Source organism: Pelobates fuscus, chromosome 12 (assembly GCF_036172605.1).
Source record: "Pelobates fuscus isolate aPelFus1 chromosome 12, aPelFus1.pri, whole genome shotgun sequence".
NCBI lineage: Eukaryota > Metazoa > Chordata > Amphibia > Anura > Pelobatidae > Pelobates > Pelobates fuscus.
Window position 1 is genome coordinate 22,646,605 of NC_086328.1, and position 27,883 is coordinate 22,674,487.

At 40.9% G+C, this 27,883-nt stretch overlaps 1 protein-coding gene across 1 annotated transcript in view; it reads left to right on the top strand.

Annotated features, from left to right (window-relative positions):
* ANKRD11 (ankyrin repeat domain containing 11) overlaps window positions 1-27,883 on the top strand; it is a 160,725-nt gene that overhangs the window by 3,657 nt on the left and 129,185 nt on the right. The window contains exon 2 of the mRNA XM_063437640.1: window positions 27,792-27,874. The gene's annotated coding sequence lies outside the window, so the exon portion shown is untranslated. The remainder of the gene's footprint in view (window positions 1-27,791; window positions 27,875-27,883) is intronic.

Genomic DNA, 27,883 nt, shown 5'->3' on the forward strand with positions numbered 1-27,883 from the left:
GCAGAGGAAAGTAATGCTGTGACATGGGCCTGGTCCAGTGTGCTACTAGGGACATATGGGGCTCTTCCAAGCCCTCACGTGGGCAGAATATGTGGGTTCCGCAGGCCGGATGTTTGACAGACCCTGCTCCATTCCGAGGAGGGGGAGTGGGTAAAGGTTGGTTATTTTGAGTGGGTTGATTCTTACAAGGTTATTCTCTAAAGTGAGAAGGCCAGTGTAGCTGAATTGAAAGCATAGCTGACATATTTTTTTCTCAAGTTTGAATACATTGACCTTAAAATTGCATTTCACTTTGAATTCTCACTTTGATCAAAAGCTTTTTATCTGATCCACCTCCAAATTTGTTTTGAATGATTTGAGAAATCCCTCATCAGGAATGGGTCATATTCTCCATGGTTGTTGGTAATTAGGAATGACACATTGTAGTTCAAAAATACATTTCCTCCATGTCCTTGTGTGTGGCCTTACCATTTCATACTGTGTAGATTCCCAAGATCCAGTACTGTGCAAACACAACAGAGGAAAATATTATTCTTGTGTGTGTGTGTGTACAGTAAGAATACACACACACATACATACAGTAAGATTTTTACTATATTTATGGAGGCATGACCCTATAGTGACCCTTAAAAAAAAAAAAAAAAAAAAAAAAAAAAAATATATATATATATATATAATTTTTTTTTTTTTTTTTTAAAGGATCACTATAGGGTCATGCCTCCATAAATATAGTAAAAAAATCTTACTGTATTCAAGACAGAAGCTGTAAATCTGCATGCTGTTAGACTCAGAAAAACAAGCAGTCTGCTGACGTGGTAGCCTGATCCAATCACAGTGCTTCCCCATAGGATTGGCTGAGACTGACAAAGAGTCAGATCAGTGGCAGAGCCAGCATGATTCAAACACAGCCCTGGCCAATCAGCATCTCCTCATAGAGATGAATTGAATCTCTATGAGGAAAGTTCAGTGTCTGCACGCAGAGGGAGGAGACACTGAATCACAGGATGCTGTGACCAGTGCTGCCCTGTGCTCTGCTGACAGCAGATCTGAGTGGATGGAGGCATATTATGCCTCCATCAACTCCGAAGTCCCTCTGGTTCACTCTGAGTGACTGCAACTGGAGGTGTTCCTAGCTTTCAATGTAAACACTGTATTTTCTCAGAAAATACAGTGTTTACATGAGAGGCTGCAGGGAGCTATAGTTCTCACCTGAACAACCTCTTTAAGCTTAAGTTGTTCAGGTGACTAGTGTCCCTTTAACCCCTTAAGGACCAAACTTCTGGAATAAAAGGGAATCATGACGTGTCACACACGTCATGTGTCCTTAAGGGGTTAAAGAAATCACACTGTGCAAATAATACTTTCATTATGGGAAATGTAATCTCTAGCTTGTTTCAGTATATTTAAGATATTTCTGATTCCACTTCACCATCCATGTTGCATATCAAGTGTTTACATGCATTGCCCTGTGTAAATTTGCAATGATTGGACTAGTAGTAGCCCTGTCTTTAAGATGTAGCAGGCATTCCATACTTCTTGAAAAAAATACATTCTAAAGATGATGTAATAGTCATTGTAAACTGGCTCAATAATATGCTTGTAAACCACATAACTTCCTTGCTCCCCTCCCCCACCCTCCTTCTGTACAATAAATTATTTTTTTGACGTGCAAGAAACTTACCCGTTTTGCAATACATTTACATCATTTCTTAGGCCTAAATTTATTTTAATTTTTTCCGAAGCACAACATTGTGGGCGGTGTTTCTAAGGCCCCTCGAATCACTTGCTCCTATCCTGATCCAGGAAATCTGACTGTGTCCTTGTTTAAGTATTCCAAGGTACATTTAAAACTGGACAAAGAAGAAACATCATGTCTTGGGCCCACTTTACAATAGATGCTGACAAGATCTGCTGTGATCTCATAGGATCAGGCTAAACACTAAAACCAGCTTACTGAAATGGTAATGGTGCAAGTACTGACTCTGCAGTCTTCTTAAATGAATATAGTTATTACATTTTTTTTTTCTTGTGCATCTCCTTCAATCCTCCCATGTGCACACTTTCAATTGGCCAGAATTCTCTTGTGTTTTCAACCTGTCTGTGAGATGTGCTTTTGAATTCTGAGCTATTGCTGTTCTGATGGCTTTATGCACACTGTGGAGTCCTGATCTGTAGAAAATATTTTAGTAAAATCCACTGGAAATGCTCAAGGTGGCTTAAACATGGTGGACAATTGGGATTGTTGTAGTTGATGGCGAAGAAACATTACAGCAGACACTTTATTCATCCTGAAGAATGGTACTAATATACAAATTCAGAAAATGTTCTGGATGACCACGCTTTTAATTGTAAATTAATTGGAGCTCGTGGAATAGATGGCTTGGCTCAGAATTGTCTGCTCACATTTTCTACCCCTGGTCAGTGGTTGACCATGTAGTGCTATAAAGATGAAATGGCAATTTGCATTATCTTAATGCATGTACTGTATTTGATAAGAAAATCATTGCTTTTGCTGCTGTTGCCTTCCTGTTTAGTCATCCTTTTGGTTGTTTTTATGCTGAAGAACTGAATTTCTATGCAGGGATCTAATGGATGAAAGTCTCTAGAAGCAGAAGAAGTGTTTTCATCAGATCACATATCTGATTTCAGGATTAGTCTAGGAAATGTTTCGATCAACTGTGTAAATGTTTCTATTCCTGCCTAAATTTAAAATCCAAATCAAAAATCCATGTGGGCAATTGGCAAGAGTAGCTTGCTACTGGATCAAAAGTACAAACTGCATTTCATATTGTGGGTCTGGGGCTCCAACTGTCTGCCACCTTGTTACTATTGTATACAAACGTTTAAGAGCCTGTTTCCAATAAAAGGTAAATACTCTTTTCTGAAGGATATTGATTGCAACTAGCAGTCGTTAATTTGTTTTCTGAAAGATGCTCTTTACCCGTGGCCCTGTTTACACACCAGGTGAAATGTGTTCTTAAGGGGCTAAGAGCATACTCATGCTTAGTGCAGGATGTTTACATCTTAGCTCTCCAGTGCAAGGGTGGTTCATATGCTGTACGTTCTCACTTCACCACAACCCTGTGGTTTATGCACAAACAGATCAGGGGATTTTTTTTTTCCCCCCCATTTATAGCCCTTTAACATTTTGTACGTGCTCCTCTGGACAATATAATCTAAAAAAAGAAATCTGTAGTATTTTTGTTTTGCTATCTAAAAAGCTTCTTATTGTAGCTACCTCAAGTGACCTGTCAAAGTTTCAACCCTTTATGATGAGCCATGTCAAAGGATCTCTTCTACCACCTTTTAAATGATTAAAAATGTATTGTACCAATGTGTAGTATGACTCCTGTTTGAGCCTATATTCTAAAAAGTTATTTTTCATAGACATGGTGTGCGAAAATGAAAATGTTATCTAAGCGAAATAGGATGCAGTACTTTTCCTGCACACGTTTGTTGGGGTCCAATCCAGTGTTTCTCTGTGAGAAGCATTTGGACACTAACCAGTCTGAACAACAGGGGTATTCCAGCATAGCATTTCCTGCTATTAAAGCAACCTTTGGAATTTTTGGTTGTCTTCTTTGATCAATATGAACTATAAATAGACTTAAAAACAACCTTCGGCACTCCAGATGTTGTGGACTATGTCTCCTTTTACGTTTTGCTGACAATATTGCTGTAATTATGCGAGATGTAGTCCAACACATATGGACTGCCTAAGGTTGTCTACCCCTGCACTGTTCTGTTTTAACCCCTTAAGGACACATGACATGTGACATGTCATGATTCCCTTTTATTCCAGAAGTTTGGTCCTTAAGGGGTTAAGGAAAGAAATAAACTCCGTCATCTACAGACATAATGCAATAGAAACAATGAAAAATGGCATGCACTTGCCAGGCGGGTTACTATTGGTGTTTTAGTCACTGAACTGTGATGAATTAAGAAAAATAAATGGCAACATTTATGTGACTACAGCAGAGCTGAATAATTTATCCAAATCCTCTACTGTTGCCTACGTTTTGCAGTTCAGTCTTCAATTTACTGCAATTTGGTGTTCAGTGAATAAAGGCAGAATGAGTGCTTGTATCAGAACATATGCATGCAATGAATATAACGTTTGAAACTAGGGCCTGGAAGAATGTGAAGTGATTGAGCAGTGGTATTTAGAAGCATTGATTAAGCGCCTTAATTGGCTTGTGTACACAAGGTGGCCATATTTATTCTAATATCATAGATGTGGGCATGTAGTGTAAACACTTGGCTACCTTTTGCCCTACCTGCTTTGTTTCTGTGGTAGCCGGAGGCTGTTATTTCTAGACTTGTCCAGTTGTACGGAAAATTAGAAATTATCGGAATTTTTTGCGTCGCCATTTCTCTTTAGGATATTTTTGCCATGTACATGTATCTTGGAAAAACGAAAATCTGTTTTAAGTGTTTATTAGGCAGTGCATCATAATTATATATATTTTTTTGGTAACCGCCTGTTCTGCACTATTATGCTTGGTGTCTGGCTTCCCTAAAAGCACCACTGAAAGAACAAAAAACAGAGAGACTTGTGCTATTGTCTGAAGTTAAACTGGTTGCGAAATAGCCACTTGAAATTTTAGATGTCACATGGTATACACGTGCCAGAGATGGAGAAATTTCAAAATAATGCATTTAAGAAAAAAATCTTTTTTCTTTTTATTGTAAAGACATAGAATACAAAACAGACATAACGTACATTATGCCATGGAATTAATATATTAATTACTAAATAGAGATGTTTTGAATCATATATTTTGCGATGATGAGGTGACCCTTTAGAGGTACATACCTACCAGCTTACCCTATTAATATTTCTATGTTTAGGGTTCTACATTTTGTCATAAAAATGTCCTTTGGGCTAAATTCATTTTATTTCTTGACACTATTCGACTGGAAAGAATAATCACCCCTTGGAAAATTGTCTGGGTGACTTTAATGTCCCTTTAAAGTGTGTGTGTGCGCAAATTAAGGGCTGTATTGCAGCTTTAGGCTCTGTCCAGCTAGGCCTTGCCTACACTGTGCTGTATAGTTATGCTAGTCTATGATGGCATGCTTCCATTTCCCACCAGGAATACTTTTTTGGGATACCATGGTGAGAGAACTTTGTATTACTGTAATCTGTACACAGTCTACTGCTCATGTTAGGTGAGCGTTTGTCCGTGTTCGTGAGAACTCCACTAGCACGATCAGTTGGATGTATAGAAGTGAAAGGAATCCCCGTAATTTTACTGCAAATGGTACACAATATTTTCAACAGATGATGATACAAAAAGTGTGTATAGTTTTGTAGAAACTTGTCTTTTTGTAAAATACAAATGTGGTGTATCACTCTGAAGTGTGTGTGTATATGTATATGTATATGTATATGTATATGTGTATATATATATATTATTTTTTTTCTTGTCTATCAAATGATATAATCTACGAGCAAATTCTATTCACAGCTGGATCAGCACAATTTAGCTGATACTTTGGGGTGGAGTGATTTTTTATTTTTTTTTTTTATTCATTTTTTGAAGCGCATTGTCCGATACATTGTGAAGCCAATACATTTAACGGGTTACATGAGGTTATGCAGTGACATAGTGGTAAAGAGGATTTGTTGCGCTTTTTTTTTTTTTTTGTTAATGCATAAGTGACAAGAAATAAACAAGCTTATCATAGAAGTTCTACATGACCTCCAAACAAGAGTTAGTCAAAACAAGGTAGCATAGACATAAGCTAGCATCACTTTTTATAAGTATATCAGACTAAGGTAACTAGTAATAAGTGAATAAAAAGGGTTATGCAAACTTAATATACAAGTGAAGTATGCCACCCTGGGTGGCTGTAGTGGCAGGTGCTAGTGCTAAAGTATTGGGGACATATAATGCAGGGGCAGCAGAAAGGTAACACTTTCAACAGGAATGTCCGCCATAGCGTGCAATTAGGTCAAGAAGGGAGGATGTCTCCTGGCTGTGTGCGGTGGGAGGGCGAGGAAGACGACCCTCTGGGCATTCAGCCTATGCCCGTCATGGGCAGGGTGAGTTGGTAGGCGTACTGATCCAGGCAAGATCGATGCAGCATTCATGTGATGTGATAGCTCCTTTGGTATCACCTGCTCTCCTCTCCCTGTGGTACCCTTCTTGACACTCCAGCTGCTGGCTCTATATGCACCCCTCTCTGATGCAGGCCTGCACTTCCCGCCTCTCGTGCTCTGCCGACTCAGTCTTCTCTGCCATTTTCACACTCTTTGTGCCACTCCAAGTTTGAGACTGTCGGGGAGCAGGTTTAGATGGGTGATCCTGCAAGGGTTGTTGGGCAGGTACAGATTGTCGGAGGGACAGCGTCCCCCAGAAGTCTGCAATGAGTTTTCCAGGAAGGACAGCGTTCTGGACATCACTCCTCCATAGTCAGGCTTGGGGCCTGCGGCATCCGCCATGTTGGGTATGCCATGTGGTGTATCCTCGCTGTTTGAGGCAGGATCACACAGCCCTGGTGATTTGAGTGAGCCTCCAGGGTGGGGACTGGGATCTCCCCCACCGGTCCAAAGGGGGGGGGTTAGCTGGGCGCCATCAAGATTTGTACGAAGGTCCGCCCGAGCCTGGCCGGGAGAGCGGCCGCCTCTCCCCTGCACAGTGCTTCTCAGGCCTTACTCCAGCCCGTTGACTGGACGGCTGCTACTGACGGTACAAAACCGGTCCCTCAACACCAGGCACTCATGCTTCGCAGCCTGACACAGAAAAAGCGCCGGGAACACAGGTAAGTAGCTTAGAATCGATGATTTGCCCGGAGCTCTCTGAAAAGGCGTCTGGCCGCCATCACAGTCAGGCCCTGCCCCCCCGGGTGGAGTGATTTTGTGAACTTCAAATGTACAGTGTTTGAAAATATTGCTGAAATCAGTGAATTGTGCACAATATGTATCATAAGCATGCTATTGGCAAAGTCTTGATTTTATGTTCTAGACCAGGGGTAGGCAACCTTTTAGAAGTACTGTGCCAAAATAAGATTTGAAAGTCCCTTGGCGTGCCGATACAATTTTTTTTTTTTTTTTTATAAAAAAGCTGAGGTGTGCATGTTGCTTTATTATGCTTGTCATTTATGGGTGCTGCAGTTGCTTTGTAGTGTTGCATTTGTGTGTATGTGGGCTGTTGTATATGTTAATGAGCAACTTGTGGTATTCAGTATACCTATGAATGTGGGCTGCTAGTGGAATTGCGTGTGTGCATGATATGTCACGTAATGTGTGTTTGGTTTGCTGCTTGTGGGGTTGTGTATGTGGATTGTCAGTGGTGTTTGTGGGGACTGCGTGTGTTTGTGTGTGGACTATTTGTATAAGGGGAGGCTTCTTCTGCAGCTCTGTGGATATCTAGCAGCGTGGGTGGCTTTCCTGGGGTCCAGTGGGGACAGGGCTGGCTAATGTGTATAACCCTTCACAAGTGCTGGGTGGAGGTGATCTTGGATCACTAAAGTCACTCCTGATAGGACAGAGCCTGTCTAGCTCTGGCAGCCTCAAATGCCATGCAAAAGCACCAAGTGCCAAGCATTGCACATGTGCCATGGTTTGCTGACCCCTGTTCTAGACCGTAGGTTACTCTGGTGGGTTTAATGGAAAATGTTGCATCTTGAAGAATAGCAGTGATGTACATGTTGTCCTGTAGTGTACCTTTTTTGCATTTCTGTCCCATGTAAGATGTGACATTTGCTCCCCCTTATCTACAGCTTGCTGATTCTCACACACCTTGTCAAATGCTTCCTCTTTCCTCTGCTTTCAGATGCTATGTACAGTTTCCAGTTACATGTATGAGTGTTTGAGTAATCCGTCTGTTAACATTGAGGAGTTATTGCTGTAGGATCTTCTTGTTCCATATCTAGAACCCATATTTACAATTGGTATATTATTGCTCAGAAGGGAAACCTGTCCCTTTTTGAAATTGAGTTTCATTACTACATTTTTGCTTTTTAACATGGTACAGTATTTATTACTCGGTCTCAATATTTTGTTCTTTAATATTGGACTATGTGACGACATATATTTGATCACCTTTAAATCTACAAAAGGTTTATTTTTTCCTTTGGTCTGACATGCTGCAACAAATGTGCCTTTAGGCACCTGTGTGGGTGTGTTCCCTTCCCCCTTAGTTTTGTGTTTCAAAATAGTCTGACATAATTGCCCTTCTTCCAGTAGGTCTTGCCTTGTCCCTAACCAGGTTATTCATCTGCTTAACCTCCCTTGGCAGGCCTTCACGTTGTCGGTCTATGCATAGCTTTTGTAATGTTCTGTGTAAATAATTTGTCCAGCTCACATTTTTTTTTTGTACCTCCCCTCTTTACAGTTTCAATTGAAGTTTAATTTCCCAGCTCACATACAAAGTACGGTTTACTTGGTTGTTTGTATGGTGTGTAATGGATTATCCATCTTTACACACTGTTGCTGGAGAAGCAGTACCATTGCTGTTCTGCTTGGCCTTGCTTCCTCCGATATCTGGTTTCCTGTTTTATGCCCTGCTGCTGTCGGTGTTGATGTGCACCCTGATTTGCTGTAAGGTTCTAGTGATCTGCTTTCAGTTGCTTGTTGCTAAGCTTCCAGATGGCTTTGTGCTTGCTCACACAGTGAGTCATACCCACACGGCAAGATTATTCTGACTTTTGCCTTTCTTCTAATGCATGGCTCTGTCGCTACATAACTAATGCTTTACTTCTGTTCTGGGTGTTCATGCTGGCATTGACACTTGCTTTGTCAAGTCTTGCATGGTTTTATTTTTTTCCTATTTACCTAATTAAGTGCCAGTACATAGCCAGTGCCATAAGTGCCAGTACATAGCCTTTATATAGCCTTTTTGTATTAGCAGTTGCAAATGTTCTTTAGGACGATTGTCAAATGTTCTTACAATCTAATATATGCATGTTTGTATACAGTGCACTCAAAGTATTCAGACTCCTTCAACCTTCCTTTTTTTATTTTGCAACAATTGTTCATAAAATAATTCTCCTCAGTCTACACTCAACAGCCCATAATAATAAAGCAAAAAACAAACCAGGTTTTTGACACTTTGTAAATTTATGAAAAATTGCCTGAAATATCATTAACTTAAGTATTCAAACCCTTTGCTATGACGCCTTTAGCTTGGATGCATCCTACTTCTCTGGATCATCTTCGAGACAATTCTACACTTTGTTTGAAGTCCGCCTGTTTCAAATTCAACCTACTGGTCATGAATTAGAAAGGCAAACACTGGTCTATACATGATCTATCAGCTAAGATTTTGGTTTTTCTGTTTAAATATATTTGCAATGGTGGCAATTTTTCTTCATTTGTGATTTCTGGTGTCTATATAGTATGTCCCTGCCATTTCAGAGAAAATCCAGTTTTTTACATTGCTGTCTAGGAACAACTCACTTAGACAGCCTCTAGAGATACTACACTGCTGAACGCTCCCCGAAGAGATGCATCTCTGAGGAGGTGCTGGTTGGCGCAATAGCATCTACCTGTCCAAAGAACTAAAGTGGTATAACAAACTACTTGACAATCCACTTGTCCTGTAACAATTTTACTTTTATCTTTAATTATAAAGTTTAGGGTCCCTGCCAACACCCCGAGGCATTGACAGGGCCCTCCCATAGCTGTTTCCCCCCCCCCCCTAATTTTTCCCTTTTTAGTGGGACGGGTGTGCTTGCAGCATGTTATCTGTGTGCAGCATACCCACCAACACACTCACTGACGCGCACACACACTGAACATACATCTTTTAACACACACTGCACTGACACCCATAAACACTTTACACTGACATACAGACTGACCCATACACCCACAAACTATTCTCTCTCTCTCTCTCTCTCTCTCTCTCTCTCTCTCTCTCTCTCATTACCTGCAGGGGCCTGTCCTATGCTGCCCACAAACATGTTGGGCGCCGAGATGTGTCATGCTGAAACACTGTGGCCATTTGTCCTGAGCACCATGAGTGGCTTCCTGCAGCTGCACTTCACACCTCCATGTGACTAGCCAGTAAGCTGCAGTGTCCTGGTAAGGCTTAACTGGGTAGGCCAGTCTGGCTCGCCTCGCCTCCTGATGGGGATTCCCTCCCTCTCCCCCTTTCCCAAGGCAGCCATGCCACTTGCCTGTGGCAGGGCTAAAGAAAATCTTCTTGCTCGGCAACTGGAACTGGGTGTTGGGCAATGTAAATTCAACATCCCTGCAACACTATAGTGTTAGGAATACATGCTTGAAAGATTGATGTGAAAAAATAAACAATTGTAGCATAATGCTGCAAAATAAATTAGTTTTTTTTTCCTGAATGCTGTATGTAGAATGTCTTTGAAATCTATATTTTATATTGGCTTAAGGATTTGGGTGTGCTATATTAATATATTCATTGAAAGGTTGGATTTTATAAGCTGGCATAACCACTTTTCTGAGCATTCACCGGTTAATGAATAATTTCACTCTCCCTTCCTTCCATTCAAAGTCCTAATATGCATGTGAGTGCACACATTGGCTCTTGCTTGCTATTCATTGCGGTCTGTCCGTCAATCAGAGGCTTCTCAATTAGAAGATAAAGAGAAAATAAGGCACATGTTTTAATCGGGAGGTATATCTAGGGATCAACCGATTTATTTATTTTTTTAATATATATATATTTTTTTAGTACCGATAATCTGTGAACTTTCAGGCCGATAGCCGATAACTTACTTTTTTTTTTAATTCTCTCCGCCCCCCCCCCCCCCCCCGCTTGTTGCCTGACCAGGGAGGGGGGATATGCCATTACAGTGGCATGGACTGTGCAGTTGGGGCTCAGCAAGCACTTACTTACCTCCCTTCAGCTCCCCTGTCTAAATCTCGCGGGACTCGCAAGATTTAGACAGGGGAGATGAAGGGAGCTGCTGGGAGGTAAGAGCTTGCTGCGGACCCTCTAGGACCGCCAGGCTTGTCATGGGCCCGGCAGTCCTGGTATGTATTATCGGCAATATCGGTATCTCTATTTGCCAATACCGAATATCGGCCAGACCGATAATTGGTCGATCCCTAATATCTAGTATATAGTCTCCCCCACCCCTCAATGGAGTGTTGCTTTAACCACTTATCTATCGAGGGTTAGAACAGTCTTGACATATTTATAGATGAGTGGCCTCCTAGTAATCTGCCCCACTCGTCCAATATGTAGATGTGGATACACTTTGTGCAACTCGATGCTTATGGCGAACTACCCCTGATGATTAGATAAGCCGTGCCCTTTTTATTCCTTGCTGACTGGCCTTTGTTGATCAGAGGGGAATTAGAGAAGCACTGCACTGCACTTTACGTGTCTGTTAACTTAACTGAATGCTTTACTCATGCACGGTTAAATTTACTTCCTTATTTGCTCTATACTTTAAACTTAAAGGGGAACTGCCACTTCTCTGGAATTTACACCATTCAATTCAATAATACATTGAAAATCACCCATAACTTGCAATAATGTAAGATTTTATTTTATTTTTTTCTTCTAATTACAGTTTTAAACACATGATATTCTAAGTCTGTTGAGAAAAGGCAGAGCCAGGGCAAACTGCAAACAATGAGAAAAAGTTACATTGTCCTTTTGTCTATCCTGACTGCCCGGTGAAACATATACAGGGAAGAGGAGATATTAAACCGTTTCTAACTTGAGTTGACAAGGAGTTAAGATGGAGGCACTCAGTTTCAGGATAAAGTGTCTATTTCTATGTATGATTTATTTTTTTTTACTCCTTACCATATGCGTATTAAATATAGGGATAAGTAAAACCATTACAATCCTGTAAAGTGAACGGATAGCTCTGACATTCTCGGTTTGTAATTTTGTTAGCACTCACCCATGTCGCCTTGCCTTGTTAACCCCTTTCTGACCATGGAAGTACCAGATACAAAAACTGGCCTTTAACAACCGCGGACGTACCTGGTACATCCATTAGTAAATCCCCATTTATCTGATTGCTGGCGATCCCCTGCCGGCTATCGCGATCCTGGGGTCTGCCTGGGAGCACACGTGTGTGACACACACATCAGATCGACGTTTCGTCCTCTAAAAGGTCTTTCTCAAGGTCAGATTATATTTGTTTATATGATCTAAGTACCTTTATATGCACATACATCATTATTAAGTGTATTTTAATATTTATATACATACATACATACATACATACATACATACATACATACATACATACATACATACATACATACATACATACATACATACATTTATTTTCAAGCACTTTAACACTAGAGTCCATGGCCACCCTCAAATTGGCCCCTAATAGAGGTATGGCTAAGGTGGAGATTACACACTTCCTTCTAGCTTTACCAATTCATTCCAGCAATAGGTTCTGTGATAGGCTGAAAGTGGATCCATTGCTGCTCAGGCTAAAGCTTCCTCGATGAATGTAAGCACAGTGCCAGGGCAGTTGAGACACTACAACTTGTAGATGAAGTGAAGCAATGAGATAAAGCTGTTAGTGCCTACAGGAAATGAAGGGAGATTTGTAAGAGTGTCTAGAATATTCGGCACTTTTCTTAGGATTCTCCTTGGTATTGGTTATCCGTACTGACAGTCTTTTTTCTATTACGAATTCCTTTTGTACTTTATTCTCCCCCCAGCCCTTTTGCCTTTTGTGTTACTCCAGTTATACATTAATATTCATTAAGTTTTTACGTTTACGCATCCCCCCCCATTTCTTGTGTGTAGAAAGCAAGGCAGAAGCTGCGTAAACTATAATTTCAGTAGAGACAACAATTTTAGACTACTTTTAACACTTTAATACATTGGAACATATTTTGAACCCTCACAAAACACACTATTCTTATTACAAATGCCACATCTCCTTAAACTGACATGTTTGCATAATGCTGATGTATTTGAGTTGGCAAGTAAATTAAGGGCCTGGCGAATTCATTTGTACTCAAAAAAAAAAAAAAAAAAATTATCTTTGATTGCCCTTACCCCCTTTAGTTTTTTGTTTTAAAAAAAAATGTCATGCAGTTTTCTGGATCCCATATGGGTTAAACTCTGAACTGCCAGTTATTGCATTGGAATTGCCACCATGAGTTTGACTTGGTTTTAGTAATCCTATCGGAATATGCAGAGACATGTGTGCTTTTTGTGTAGCCATTTTAAGAGTCCTGTATGAATTCTTGATGTTTCTAGCACTCCCACAAATCGTTTGATATTGTGCACAGCTAAACATGTATATATGAGAAGGCAAATCCCAGTCAGGTCTCGACCCCAGTACAGCCACCTGGAGGGCAATCTATTCATCCAACCTAAACAAAGTGGAGGCCCCACGAAACTTCTTAAAGGAACGCTTTAGTATTGGGAATACATATCGGTATTCTTATTACTGTAGTGTCCCTCTGCACCTGCTTTTTTTTTTTTCACTTACCTATTGAAAGCGACGTCTCTTCATCCCACAATGTCCCTGCAATGGAGTAACCTAATGCGCAAGTGCCGCCAGCAAATTGTACTTTCCCCCCAGGAACCAATACTTTCCTATGGGAATTTTAAAGACTCTGGATATCCACATTCAAACTGTTAGGGGTCTGTAGCTTCACTGAGTAGGACAGCCACTAGAGGTTATTTTAGCCGTGCAATGTAAACATTGCATGGTTAAGGGTTCAGGGGCACTTCACCCAGACAACTTCAATGAGTTTGCATGGTCTGGGTGCTTGGTGTCCTTTTTAAATATCCTTGGTGTCCTTTACTAATCCTAATCCAGTGGGGAAAATGCTATCCCAAAAGTCAGGCATTCAGTTTTGTCATGTAAAATGGATCACTTTTTACTGCAAGGGAAAAAAACCTACAAATTACTAAATCAATAAAAACATGAAATGCTACATTCTACAATTCTCGTGATATGTACATCCGAGCACATAAATGGCATCTGTGCGAGTCTTGTTAAAAATAAAAAAAAACCTTTTGTCTTGGATCTACATTCTTGCTGATTTAAAAATATATATATATATTTTTCACTTCAAACTGTCAATTTTATAATTTTTTTTTCATTTCTCAATTTTTTTTTTCTTATTCTCAATTGTTGTATGGTACCCTAAGAAAGTATGTTGGCTAAAACAAAAAACACGGGAAGCATAATATATTAAAAGAAAAGCTGTCAATATGGCAATTTTCAAATTGCGGATCCTTTTGAGTTTGACACAGAATGATTGAATATGTCCACTTTTGTTTAAGATTTCCTGAGAAACACTGCCTTTCAACTTTGTTTGCAGCTCCTATAGCTGTGGTGTTTCCAGTAACTGGTGTAACTAGCCTCTGACTTTGTACATCTGCTTAAAACCCCAATGATCACTGTCTAAAATAACAAAACTAGGAGTTCGTTCTACAACCATTATTCAAATAAGCAATAGAAGCATTTTCCTCCTCTGTCAGAGTTTCCTCATATTGAATATGCCGTATCCTGGATATTAGGTTTGATAGAATGTATAGATGTGAGAATATTTGAATGCTTCAACTCTTATGGGATTGTATAATGTTACATACACATTGGATGCAGTGTGCCAGTGATCCCTGAAATAGAATCCCTCCTATACTGCTCTGCAAGAGGCATTAAACTCCAGAAGCACATTGGTGTTAAGATTATGGCACATTAAAAGTTATTAATTTTCTAACTGGACGTGTAGGAGTTTGTTTGCTCAATTTGCAGAGTAAATTCAGGTCTGTTTTGTAGGTCATTTATAATTGTCGACTGTGGAAATAAAGGTTGGTGTTGAGTGTCCCTTTAATATTAATGAATGATTTACATTCCAGGCAATCTAAGATTGCTTTTGATTGTCCCTTTAATATTAAAGGGACACTCCAGGCACCCAGACCACTTCTGCTCATTGGAGTGGTCTGGGTGCCAACTCCCACTACCCTTAACCCTGCAAGTGTAATTATTGCAGTTTTTTATAAACTGCAATAATTACCTTGCAGGGTTAAGTCCTCCCCTAGCACAGATTATCTGTGCTAGAGCGTCGCTGGACGTCCTCACGCTGTGTGAGGACCTCCAGCGTCGCTCTATTCCCCATAGGGAAGCATTGAAATTAATTTTCAATGCTTTCCTATGGGGTGCGCCAATGTGCATGCGCGGCATTGCCGCGCATGCGCTTTGGGACTCCTCTGCCGGTGGACGGGATCAGTCTCGCCCACCGGCTGACGGAGGAAGGAGGAGGAGCGGCGGGGGAGGAGCAGGCAGCGACGTGTAGTAACCGGGTATTGGGGGGTGGGAGGGAGAGGGACCCTCCAGTGCCTGGAAAACTGATTGTTTTCCTGGCACTGGAGTTTCCCTTTAAGTAATTTTACCTTTTTAGAAAATCTATTACTGCCTCAAATTTAAAGGTATCCTTCATGCTAACTTCTGTGTGTGTCTAATTATTAAAACCGACATTTAAAGAGTTATGCCAAGCATCATATCTACTACAGCCAGCTGTAAATGTTATGATGCCAGGAGTATCCTGGTGCAGTAATGGGGCAAATAATTTAGTAACGGATTACCTGGTTGTGCTCTCGTCAGTAGCATTGGCTGAGAGTGTCAGCTGACTGCTTTCAACCAATGAATGGCACTCTGCAAATAAAAATTAAATAGAGAATTGATATGAACTAGGCTGAAACTCTAGTTCCTGGCGGAAGTTACACCTCCAGCAGCAAAGGTGCTAAACTCTGTATTGGCAGTGTTTCACAACAAAATTCTGCACAAACCGACTCCAGGCACCATGACCACCTGAACTAATTGAAATGGAAATTCAATCAATATCCTGACACAAAATTGGACCTAGACATTGCCAGGGGGTTTCCCAAAACTGAACATTACAGATTAATTTGGAATGAAAAAAACACCACAAAACTAAGGCTAAAATAGCTTCTCTAGAAAAAGGCGCCAACTCCGCTATAGTCATGCAGGCTGTTTTTCCCATTGAAATCCGATTGTGCACGCTTGTGTGCTGGATCTCCTGCTCTCATGAATAATCATGCCAAATCGATCTCTAATTGCTCTTTGCGGTTCTGTCACTCACGGAGTCAGAGTGCATGCTGGGAGTCTGCAATGCGCTCTGACTTACTACAGAGCGCTGGGATCATTTACATAGGTCTGGAATTTTAGGGACACCCTCCCTGCCCCAAACACTATCCTCTCACTTCCATCCCAATGCTGGACTGTGGCAGGGCTAAAACAACCAAACTGCCTGCCCGGCTGGCACATGGCCCATGTGTTGGGTGATACAAATTCCACATCCCTGTGTAATCTTTGTGAAATACTGAGTAAGACTGTGTTGGAATACCATTTGTCAGTTATGCTACAGTAGGAGGTCTTTAGATATACGTGGCATAAGATATACCAACAACAACCTCTTACTGTTGCGAGTAAGGGTGGGTAAAATACAAATGACTTTCAAGGAAGAAAGTTAACCTTGCGTAATGTTTGTCTGTCTAACACTTGTTTTCAGTGTGGCTAATAGAATTTGGTTGCTCCCTAATTAATACCATCTTGGCTATTTGTTGGTAGTGGTGGATTAGTAATGGTTTTGCTCCATTGCTAATCTGTTGCTCTACCAACTGTAAAGATAGGGAACCAGATGACATAGCGTTGAGTCTTTTGGTAACTAGCTTTATAAGCTGGTTATGTTGGTAGGAACATTAGTAATATGTGTAGAGGCGTGTTCCTTGGGTAGCTTTAAATCTATACAGATTCTCTATTCACTGAGGGCCAGGTTGGATGGAGTGGTCTCTCTAGGTGAGAATTGTCTGGTAACAGCAGAAGACTTGTCACCTTGAATGTTCACCATGTAGTACTGGAATTGAAGGCAGCACCTGTCCACATGGAATGTCTCCACCTGGAATCCTGACAAACCTCATTGGAAAGTCTGTTTAGAGCTGCTGGGAGCTCACCCTTAAGTTCAGTTATACAGCCAAGTACACTTTGGAGTCTGCAGGCTCATTTGGCAGTGCCTCAAGACTATATTTTTCTTCTTTCCTATGGTTAATGCAGATGATGATGATGATAAAAAAAAATAGGAGAAAACCACTCACTCTTTAAAAAGAGAAACAAAAATGGTTAATTTGAATGATGGTAATGGCTCTTTATGAGAAGGAACACAGACTAGATTGGTGAGCATCAATGCTGTAAGAGGTTGCATAATATAATGGGAAATGTTGAATTGGAAAACTGAATAAAGTCCACTTGGTTGTGTTCAAAAACAGCAGACCATGACCAGCTTTACCACAGTTCACTTGATCAGCCCAAGCACATAAGCCAATCCTTGGGGTTTTGGTGACACCCCTCCGCTCCCCAATGGGTTTAAAAAATAAAAACAAAAATTGAAAAAAAATGGCCATTCACTTTCTAGGTACTGGAGTAAAAAGGAACCTGAATAAACTTTGCTTAAGTAGAGAAGGGGAAAGATTGGATAGGGCAGCCAGTTTGACTCTGGGATTGCATTTTCAACCAGTGTCTGTAAGAACCTGAGACCTGGGTGGGCTGTTTGTGGACTCGTATAATCCCTATTAGTCCAGAGAGTGGGAGCCTGGGTGTTTGAGCTTTCTCTCTGGTGCACACACATCTCCCAGCCTGCACAAGGGTTCAGTCCACCACCTCTGGTAGCCAGCAAACTGGATGCTCACCAAGATATAATATGCAGATGTCCAGAGGCAAATAGTCTGAACACTCCCTTTGACTGTTGAATACAAAATCCAGTCTAATCCACTGAGCTGTACATTGAAGTAACATAACATAGGCAAGCTATAACAAATTTAAGAAAACTAGGAAACCAATCCATCTTAGAAACTCAATTTTCATGTGACGGCTTTTGCTTCTTTCCAGGTTAAGTCAAGCCTGGTTTGTTCAACTTCATGCACCCATTCCACTCCTGAAGTCTAGGAGCCTGGCTCCATAATTTGATCTAATTTTATTCCATTGGTTGGATTAGCTGTGTAATGTGTAGATTCTGGATTTTCTAGAGGAATATCAATTAAAATTGAAGCTTTAAGCTAAATTCTTTTGAGCCAGAAACCTTATAGTATATAGTGAATATTAGGCATGTGGATGTTTTTTATTTATTTTTATATCTGCAAGATATCTGGGTGTCAGGTTTTGAATTCGGATATTGAGATTGACGTTTTTTCTTTTTTTTTTTTTCTTTTTACATTTACAGGATTATTTACAAACATGAGAATTAAAATTGAAGGGCAGAGTACAAAACTGAAAGCATAGGTGACATAGAATTTTTCCAGTATTTTGACCTTGAATTCACTTTGTTTTGCCACCTTGGTTAATACCGTATATACTCGAGTATAAGCCGAGTTTTTCAGCCCATTTTTTGGGCTGAAAAACCCCAACTCGGCTTATACTCGAGTCATAGTCTGTATTATGGCAATTTGCATTGCCATAATACAGACTGGGGGGAGAGGGGGGCTGGCAGAGCTGTAACTTACCTTTCCTGCAGCTCCTGTCAGCTTTCTCCTCCTCTGCGCCGTCCGGTCAGCACCTCGGTCAGCTCCCAGTGTAAATCTCGCGAGAGCCGCGGCTCTCGCGAGATTTACACTGGGAGCTGACAGAAGAGCAGAACGGACGGCGCAGAGGAGGAGAGAGCTGACAGGAGCTGCAGAACAGGTAAGTTACAGCTCTGCCAGCCCCCCTCTCCCCCCCACTGAACTGCCACTGGACCACCAGGGAAGGAGAGCCCCCCTCCCTGCCATATATCAAGCAGGGAGGGGGGACGAAAAAAAAATATATTAATAAAATAAGAAATAATAATATAAAAATAATAATAATAATAAAAAAATTAATAATAACAAAAAAAGGGGTATAAGGACCACTATGGGAGGGGGGGGGGTATAAGGACCACTATGGGAGGGGGGGGGAGGGTATAAGGACCACTATGGGAGGGGGGGGGAGGGTATAAGGACCACTATGGGAGGGGGGGGTATAAGGACCACTATGGGAGGGGGGGGTATAAGGACCACTATGGGAGGGAGGGGGTGGGTTAAGGACCACTATGGGAGGGAGGGGGGTATAAGGACCGCTATGGGAGGGAGGGGGGGTATAAGGACCACTATGGGAGGGAGGGGGGATAAGGACCACTATGGGAGGGAGGGGGGTATAAGGACCACTATGGGAGGGAGGGGGGGGATAAGGACCACTATGGGAGGGAGGGGGGGGATAAGGACCACTATGGGAGGGAGGGGGGTATAAGGACCACTATGGGAGGGAGGGGGGATAAGGACCACTATGGGAGGGGGTGGGATAAGGACCACTATGGGAGGGAGGGGGGGTATAAGGACCACTATGGGAGGGAGGGGGGGTATAAGGACCACTATGGGAGGGAGGGGGGGGTATATGGACCACTATGGGAGGGATGGGGGGGGGATAAGGAACACTATGGGAGGGAGAAGGGGGATAAGGACCACTATGAGAGGGAGGGGGTGGGATAAGGACCACTATGGGAGGGGAGGGGGAAGTAAGGACCACTAGGGGAGGGGAGGGTAAGGACCACTAGGGGAGGGGTGAGTCAGGACCACTGGGGGGGGGGAGTGAAGGAACACGGGGGTGGGGAGGTAAGGACCACTGAGGGAGGAGGAGGGGAAGTCAGGACATATGGGGGGGGAGGGGGCGGCAAAAAATGTTTTGCCTACGGCGGCAAATATCCTTGCACCGGCCCTGCACACACTGCATTCACACACTGCATTCATACACACACACTGCATTCATGCACACACACTGCATTCATGCACACACACACTGCACTCATACACACACTGCACTCATACACACACGCTGCACTCATACGCACACACTGCATTCATTATACACACACTGTAAATAAATATTCAATTAATATATTTTTTTTAGGATCTAATTTTATTTAGAAATTTACCAGTAGCTGCTGCATTTCCCACCCTAGTCTTATACTCGAGTCAATAAGTTTTCCCAGTTTTTTGGGATAAAATTAGGGGCCTCGGCTTATATTCGGGTCGGCTTATACTCGAGTATATACGGTAACTCATTATTAAATAAATCACACACATCTTACATTTGCCCAGGAATGAAGAATAGCCTTGCTTTTTAAACAAGGAAGTCGTTGTTTGGTTTAAGCTTGTTCTATTTAGGACTATTCAGAAGTCTTCCTGTTAGGGTGGGGGTGTTCAGCTGCACTTCCTTCTTTGCACATACAGGACTTGGAAATACTAGATTTTCGGATTTACTTTCTTGATATATAGGGTTGTGAATTGCCTTGGCTTATCCAGATAGCCAAACAGGTGCTGTTTATCTTGTTGGCCGACTTACTTGCCAGCAGAAAAGTTATGCAGTGAATGCTAATATTCACAAGGGGACAGTTGAGTATATTAAATAGGCCGTAGCACTGTCTTGAATCCTTCTCTGCTGACACTAGTTAATTTTTACTCCAATCCTTACAAAACAAATAAAAAGAGAAACTGCTATGTGCTTATTATAGTTAACTGATTAACGTAGACCTTAAATTAGACAAATGGTTCATATGTAGAACATAACAAAAATTTGCCAACAGATCGTTCAACTAAATTAATTTACATTGACAATGGCTAATGTTTTTGTTTAAATGTCTTCTTGAATGCTCTTTCTAAAGATCTACTGGTAATGTTTGTGCGTGGAATCTAAGTGGCAATGTATGTTATGCTAGTTTGAACAGCCCTGCCTTCTGCTTCTTTCTGAATGAGTGCTTATCTTTGCTTCTGAGATCCATTTAGTTGCTGTGCTTCTTGAACAGGGGATGCAGGTACACACCATACCTCCCTCCCCTCCTCCTGCCCTAGTTATCTCACTCAAGCAAAGAATATATATATATTTTTAAATGAAGTAAAGTCTTTGCTGTTCTATCTGTATAAGTGTTTTACTCATTCTGTCCAAAATTAGTGTGTCAAGGATTTTAATTTAGTTTTTTTCCCTCTTTGGTGCATAATTTAAAACCTGGTACTTATTGCATCTAGTACATCAGCTTCTACTGGCTCTGAAAACATTGTAACCCATCAGTTTGTCATGTGACCTTTGGAAGTAATATAGGAAATTCATAGTACAGGATTTGAACAGTATATCAGACATGATTTTAGTCTAACTCTAAAGCTATAGAAACAGACTAGGGTTTAACCCTTTTATTTAAAAAGCCTCATGACAAAGGAGACCTGCTTTGTGTTTTTACTGAATTTTATCTGTATGCAGTGTCAGGCAAACTGCAAGGAAATGCATTGAATTATTTTATTGGTGTACCATCGGTGGTGCTCGAGCTCAGCTGTCTTGCCCATTAAAGTCAGGAACAAGGGGAATGGATGCAGGTGGGTACTCTTGCAAACACTTTCTCCAAGTAGAAAAAGTCAGGCGTTATAAGATTTACTGTCCATCTTTGAGGAATATGTTATGTTCAGCTATGTATTTCAACTGTACATTTGCTGGCCGTTTTGTTTGCCACTAAAGTTTACATTGGATAAATGACAGGCACATTAAAAATAAGAGGTTCTTGGCCTTATGTCCCTGCATCTTTGAACTTTCGGAAGAAAAGTTGTGTGCTTGCTAAACTGACTGCTTTTTATTTTATTTTCACTCTGAATGCAGAATTTATTATTTTTTTTTATTTAAATATACATAAAAGCATTAACGAATGCCAACACTTTCATATCACTTCCCCAGAATGAACAATACTGCAGGGTGTGGATCTCCTTCTCAACCTGTGTGGATATGCTTTGTAAAAACAGACGTAAAGAAACTGCAATTCTTTAACAGACTTCCAGCTTGTAAAAAAAAACAAAAAACAAACAATTTTCGACTTTTAGAAATGTACACACAAGTTTGTTCAGCAGACTGGAATCTACCTTTAATATATCGGAATGTTCTGTTCAGTGGTTGAATTGAATAACTGGTTTCACATTTGCTGTTTGATGCATTTCATCCTGTTGGATCACAGTTTTATTTTTTTTATTTTTTTTCATTAACAATGTGTTCTGTCTCCCTGCAATGTTCTGTAAAAGATAGATTGTTCCCAGTGTAGTGTGTGTGTGTGTGTGTGTGTGTGTGTGTATATGTATATATATATATATATATATATATGTGTGTGTGTGTGTGTATATATATGTGTATATTATTTCAAATCCATGCACTCACGCTCAAACTTCATATGCATCAAAGCATTTGCTGTACTTGCTGGGTGCAAGTCCCAATGGGGATGTAGATAAACACCAAAGGAAAATGAACGCCAGGGCTGCACTCACGGTCTTTGTAATGAAAAACTTCCTTATTCCATAAAATGAAAGAGATCAACGTTTCGGTCCATGCAGGGACCTTCCTCAGGATCAAGTGACATCACATATATAGCATGTCACATGTATAGGTGTAAAATGGACAATAAAGGGGGTCTTATTACAATTAATATTGGATTTCAGTGTTGACCCAACCAGTAATTGCCATGGTAGCCTCCTGTGCCTACCTGATGACTTGTGTAAGACTTTGTGTTAAGAGACTTGGTGTTCCTTTTAGTGTCTTTCTTTGAAGTAATTGTTCCGCTTCCTTCTTTGCAGGAAGGCAACATATATTAACTAGGTTTTATACCCCATCCTCCACAACCCTCAAAACATCCTGTAGTGCTTTCATCTACCAGACCCCAGAATGAGAGAGAAGGCAAGGATCCTCTCTAATAGGAAACGTGCAGGCTCTTGCAAGGCCTCTCTGATGGATCATAGCTACTACTCTGTTCTCCAGATGTGTGTGGTATAAACTGGTTTATCCCTGGTTAAAACGTTTTTGTTTTTGGACAGTTGCAGGTCAACATTCCTGAGGTTTGTTTTCTGCTTTTCTGAATAGGTTATATGTGCTGTGTCCTGCTGATTTGTCTATGAATGGGTTGCATCTCCTTTCATGAAGTAGTAAAAATGTGAAATGTGGATGGACTCCTGAATTGTGGTGCGTCACCAAATTAGAGGGGGAAAAAAGAGAAATTATTTGGAAAAAAAAAAGTTGTCTTGGGAACAGGGTTCACTTTACAGTTTCCTGTTTTCTGCACAGTAGGAAACCTGGAGTTACTCTGCAAATTAAGGTCCGATTCTCTCAACATTCTCTGTTGTATCATGCTGTATGTAATTTGTATTTTCTTTCTGCTGCTATAGCAACTAAATGGGGGTTTGTTACTCACTATCTATTGGCTACTGCAGCCAGTATTGCTATCTGTGCACCTTTTACGCAATTCATCTAAATCCTAGGCTGTTTTAGGAACAGTAGTTTATGTTCCCTCCAATTTCCCATGGATATTTGAATCAATATACAAAATTACTCTAATTATGTTGATTTACAGGAGCTACATGGATAGAGATGGGTTATCCGTTCCATCCTTCTGTTTATGTATCAGTCCTGGCCTTTTACTTGCATACTATATGTTCCTAAATGTTAGTTGGATGGATACAAAATTGTACATCAATCTAGGAGAGTGCTTTTGGTGAGTTACTTTTGTGTGTCAGTGTGTAGACATAAGATTTTCATGATATCTTTAGCTAAGGAAAGTTTTGAACAAGCCAGCCATTTAGTTAAAGGGACACTGTAGTCACAGACCCTGTACAACTTAATATAGTGGTTCTAGTGTCTACAACATGTCCTTTCAGTGTCTGCACTGTAAACCTTTCCTTTTCAGAGAAAGCGCAGTGCTACATTGCTGGTTACCGTATATACTAGAGTATAAGCCGAGGCCCCTAATTTTACCCAAAAAAACTGGGAAAACTTATTGACTCGATTATAAGACTAGGGTGGGAAATGCAGCAGCTACTGGTAAATTTCTAAATAAAATTAGATCCTAAAAAAATTATATTAATTGAATATGTATTTACAGTGTGTGTATATAATGCAGTGTGTGTATGAGTGCTGTGTGTGTGTGTGTGTGTGTGTGTTGCAGAGCCTTGGTGGGGGGTGGGCAATTTTATTATTATTTTTTAATTATTTAAAAAAAAAAAAATTTATTTACATTTTTTTTTATTTAAATGTTTTTTTCGTCCCCCCTCCCTGCTTGATACATGGCAGGGAGGGGGGCTCTCACTCCCTGGTGGTCCAGTGGATGGGCTGTGTAAAAGTATATTTGTACTTATTTGCTTATTTCCAAAATATTAAGTCTAGAGGATCGAGGTGAGGGTTACCAATTTTATCTGTGTCTGTGATAGAGAGAACATTTTAAGAAGCTGGATTCAGCATTGAAAACATGTTCTTGGCTTTCATGCATACACATCAATATCTATTGTATCCCAGGGCCTGTGCCAAAAGTAATTATACAAACGCATACACACTTCAGCCTCTATACACATACACAAACAAACACCCCTATTAGCACACTACATCTCTCTTACAGATACATACACACTACTGTTACTTACCTCTCCTGCAGCTCCTGTCAGCTGCCTCCGCGCCGGTCCGTGCAGCTCCCAGTCTCGCGAGACTTACACTGGGAGCTGACAGAGGTGCTGAACGGACCAGCGCGGAGGAGGAGGGAGCTGACAGTAGCTGCAGGAGAGGTAAGTAACAGCTCTGCCAGCCCCCCTCCTACACAGCCCCATTGTCTGTATTATGGCAATATAAATTGCCATAATACAGACAATTGACTCGAGTATAAGCCGAGTTGGGTTTTTTCAGCACAAAAAAGTGCTGAAAAACTCGGCTTATACTCGAGTATATACGGTAGTTATTTCTCTAGCGTCAGTCACCTAGATTGCCACTAGAGGTGCTTCCCGAGTCAGTGATGCACAGTGTGCAGAACTGGCGTTCAGTGTCTCCATGCTGTGTATGGTGATAAATGTTCCCCCATAGAGATGCTTGATTGAATGCATCTCTATGAGGAGATGCTGATTGGCGCAATGCTGCATTTTTCCGTGCATGCAAAATAGCCTCAGAATGATTTCTAATGGGAAAGCATTGGATTAACGGAGATCATAAAGTTTGATATCAGCCATTGAGTGGGACGGGATTTCTGCATTCCTGCACTTTTAGTGTCCGGAATACATGTTTCATTGTATTCCTGACACTATAGTGTTCCTTTAAAATTGAAAGACTGCTAAAAAAAAAATCAGTCCAGATACTTGAGTGAACAATCAACTTAACTCCACCTTCTAATGGCACTTCGGGAAGTAGTATGGCCATAAAAGACCAGGGAAACTTCCTTAGGAATTAACAAATTGTCTGGTAGCCCCCAGCCGCCACATTTGGCCAGATAAGGGGCTATATTGTCCTTTTGTGTGGTTTAAAGTGTACTTCCTGTGTTCATGAGTCTATTTTACTTAAATAAAACACTTTTGTAAGCCTGTAGATAGAACTCTTAAAGCCTACTGTTATCTGTTTTTTATTGTGTCAAGTTAAGTCTTGTTTTTACCTATTGCCTATATTGCTGCTGAAATTGTTGGCAGGAGGCAGAGAGATCTGAAGGCTTGCACATTAAAGGTACACTGAGGGCATGGAGTATGCTCTTAATAATGTAGAAAAAATAAAAATTTGGGTGTGGATGATTAAATTGAAGCTGTTTTCTGCTGGCTCTTTTCTTTTCAATGTTTTGAACTTCTGGCTGTGTACATTTATATTCCTAAATGTACACCCCCTTACAAATGACCTCCATTAAAAGCGACGAGTGGATCCTTATTGGCTGAATGCAACAAAGTCCAATAGTATAGTAAGATAGTGTTCACTAATGATTGTCAAGCTGTGGCATTACAGTTGTATATTAATCATACAGGTTATTTTGAGGTTGAAATAATTTGGCTAAGAATAACATGTATTTTAATATCCTTAGCTGCTGGATACAGTGCATGTCATTACCCTGCCTCCTTTTCTCTCACCTATTATTTTGTATATTTATGAGTGTGAATTGTGCCCATCAGCAGCTGTTAATCACTAATAGTTTACAAAACCTATGGAAGAAAAACAGATGTCATTCAGTGAACCAGGCTTCTTAAATTTACACACCTTTATTCAAACATTGATATCCTTTATAGCGTCTATTAGCAGCCATTCATAAAAGCTCTGCAGGGCAGGTCTACTGACTTTATTATGTTAAATCTTTCTTTTTAGTAGGGACAGGCCCTATCTTAGGGTTTCTAGATTGCCCTTTTAAATTAATTCCACATCCCTGTGCATACCAAGTATTATGTGGGAGTATTTGTCATACTGACCTGTAGCACTTCTCATTTGTATATATTTGTATCTTGCCCTGGGAAAGCTTTACTTTGACATTCTTAAAGGACCACTATAGTGCCAGGAAAACATACTCGTTTTCCTGGCACTATAGTGCCCTGAGAGTGCTCCCACCCTCAGGGTCCCCCTCCCGCCGGGCTCTGTAAAGGGGAAAAGGGGTAAAACTTACCTTTTTCCAGCGCTGGGCGGGGAGCTCTCTGCCTCCGATCCTCCTCCGTTCCGCCCCGTCGGCTGAATGCGCACGCGCGGCCAGAGCTGCGCGCGCATTCAGCTGGTCGCATAGGAAAGGATTATCAATGCTTTCCTATGGACGCCTGCGTGCTCTCACTGTGATTTTCACAGTGAGAATCACGCAAGCGCCTCTAGCGGCTGTCAATGAGACAGCCGCTAGAGGCTTTGGGGGAAGGCTTAACCCATTTATAAACATAGCAGTTTCTCTGAAACTGCTATGTTTATAAAAAAATGGGTTAACCCTAGCTGGACCTGGCACCCAGACCACTTCATTAAGTTGAAGCTGTCTGGGTACCTAGAGTGGTCCTTTAAAATGGACCTGGCTTTCTAAATACCGTGCCAGCTCAGTGCTTATCTTGGGGTTGCAGGTTGGATTTTTCAAATCACTCTCTCTGTCTATGGTCAATAACATGAGAACAGAAATAGGAAAACCTAACATGTATACCTCAAGATATGCTTAAACTTAACAGGAATAAAACTACCTTTGTTTTGCTACATATTTGAATTATGCCTGAAGCTTATTGTTCCCTCCTCCATGATTACTTCTACAGTGGGTGTGTGAATGCAGATGGCCACTGCAGCATCACTAACGCCTTTAGTGCAAATTGTGGTGGTACACCCATTGTACAGCGTTACAGAACCTGATGGCACTATATAAATAATAATACAGCACCTAGACTTTGGAGAAGCCATTGTGTGTATGCACCTCAATTTCTGCAGCTTTTACATGGGATTTGTAGATCAGCATTTCGCGATCTGCTTTTTGATGTGGGTGGCGTGTTGTCAGTTTCACTGAACAGATATATTAACAGAGGTTACAGATTGTGAAAATTTAGGTGGTTTTTATAGCTCTATTTATAACATTCTAATACAAGATTTGCTAGTTATCTTAAATTTGCATGGCTATGGTGAGAGTTCATACCTCATTGTTAATTTTAGATTGAGACTTATTGTCTTGCTGCATCCTCCCTAGTCAAGATCATGAAGACTGGTTGATCTCAACCAATATAGTGCTTTCTTATTGATAAATGTTGGGAGACTAGTGAGCCAATCAAATGCTCTCTATCAACAGCCTTTGAGAACAATCTGACTCTGTTCTCACAAGGGAAACACCTCTAGTGGCTGTTAACCCTGCAATTATAAAATTGCTGTATCTTCTAAACGGATATGGTCCACATTGCAGGGTTAAAACTAAAGAGCCCTACTGCACTCAGACCAGTTCATTTAAATTGAGTGGTTTTTGTGCCGTTTTCGAGGCCTGCTTAATGGATAAACTATATTGAAATACTGTTTTAAACTTTTTGTACATTTTAGGTAATCAGTCTTCATTCGAATTCTAGGTTTAACTCTTCCGATTTTCTATTTTTCAGAACCTCCTTAGCTGCAGTGTTTGGGGAGAGAAACTGGATTTTTATGTGAGAATAGCACAACGCAACTTTCCACCATGGAGTCGGTAAATATT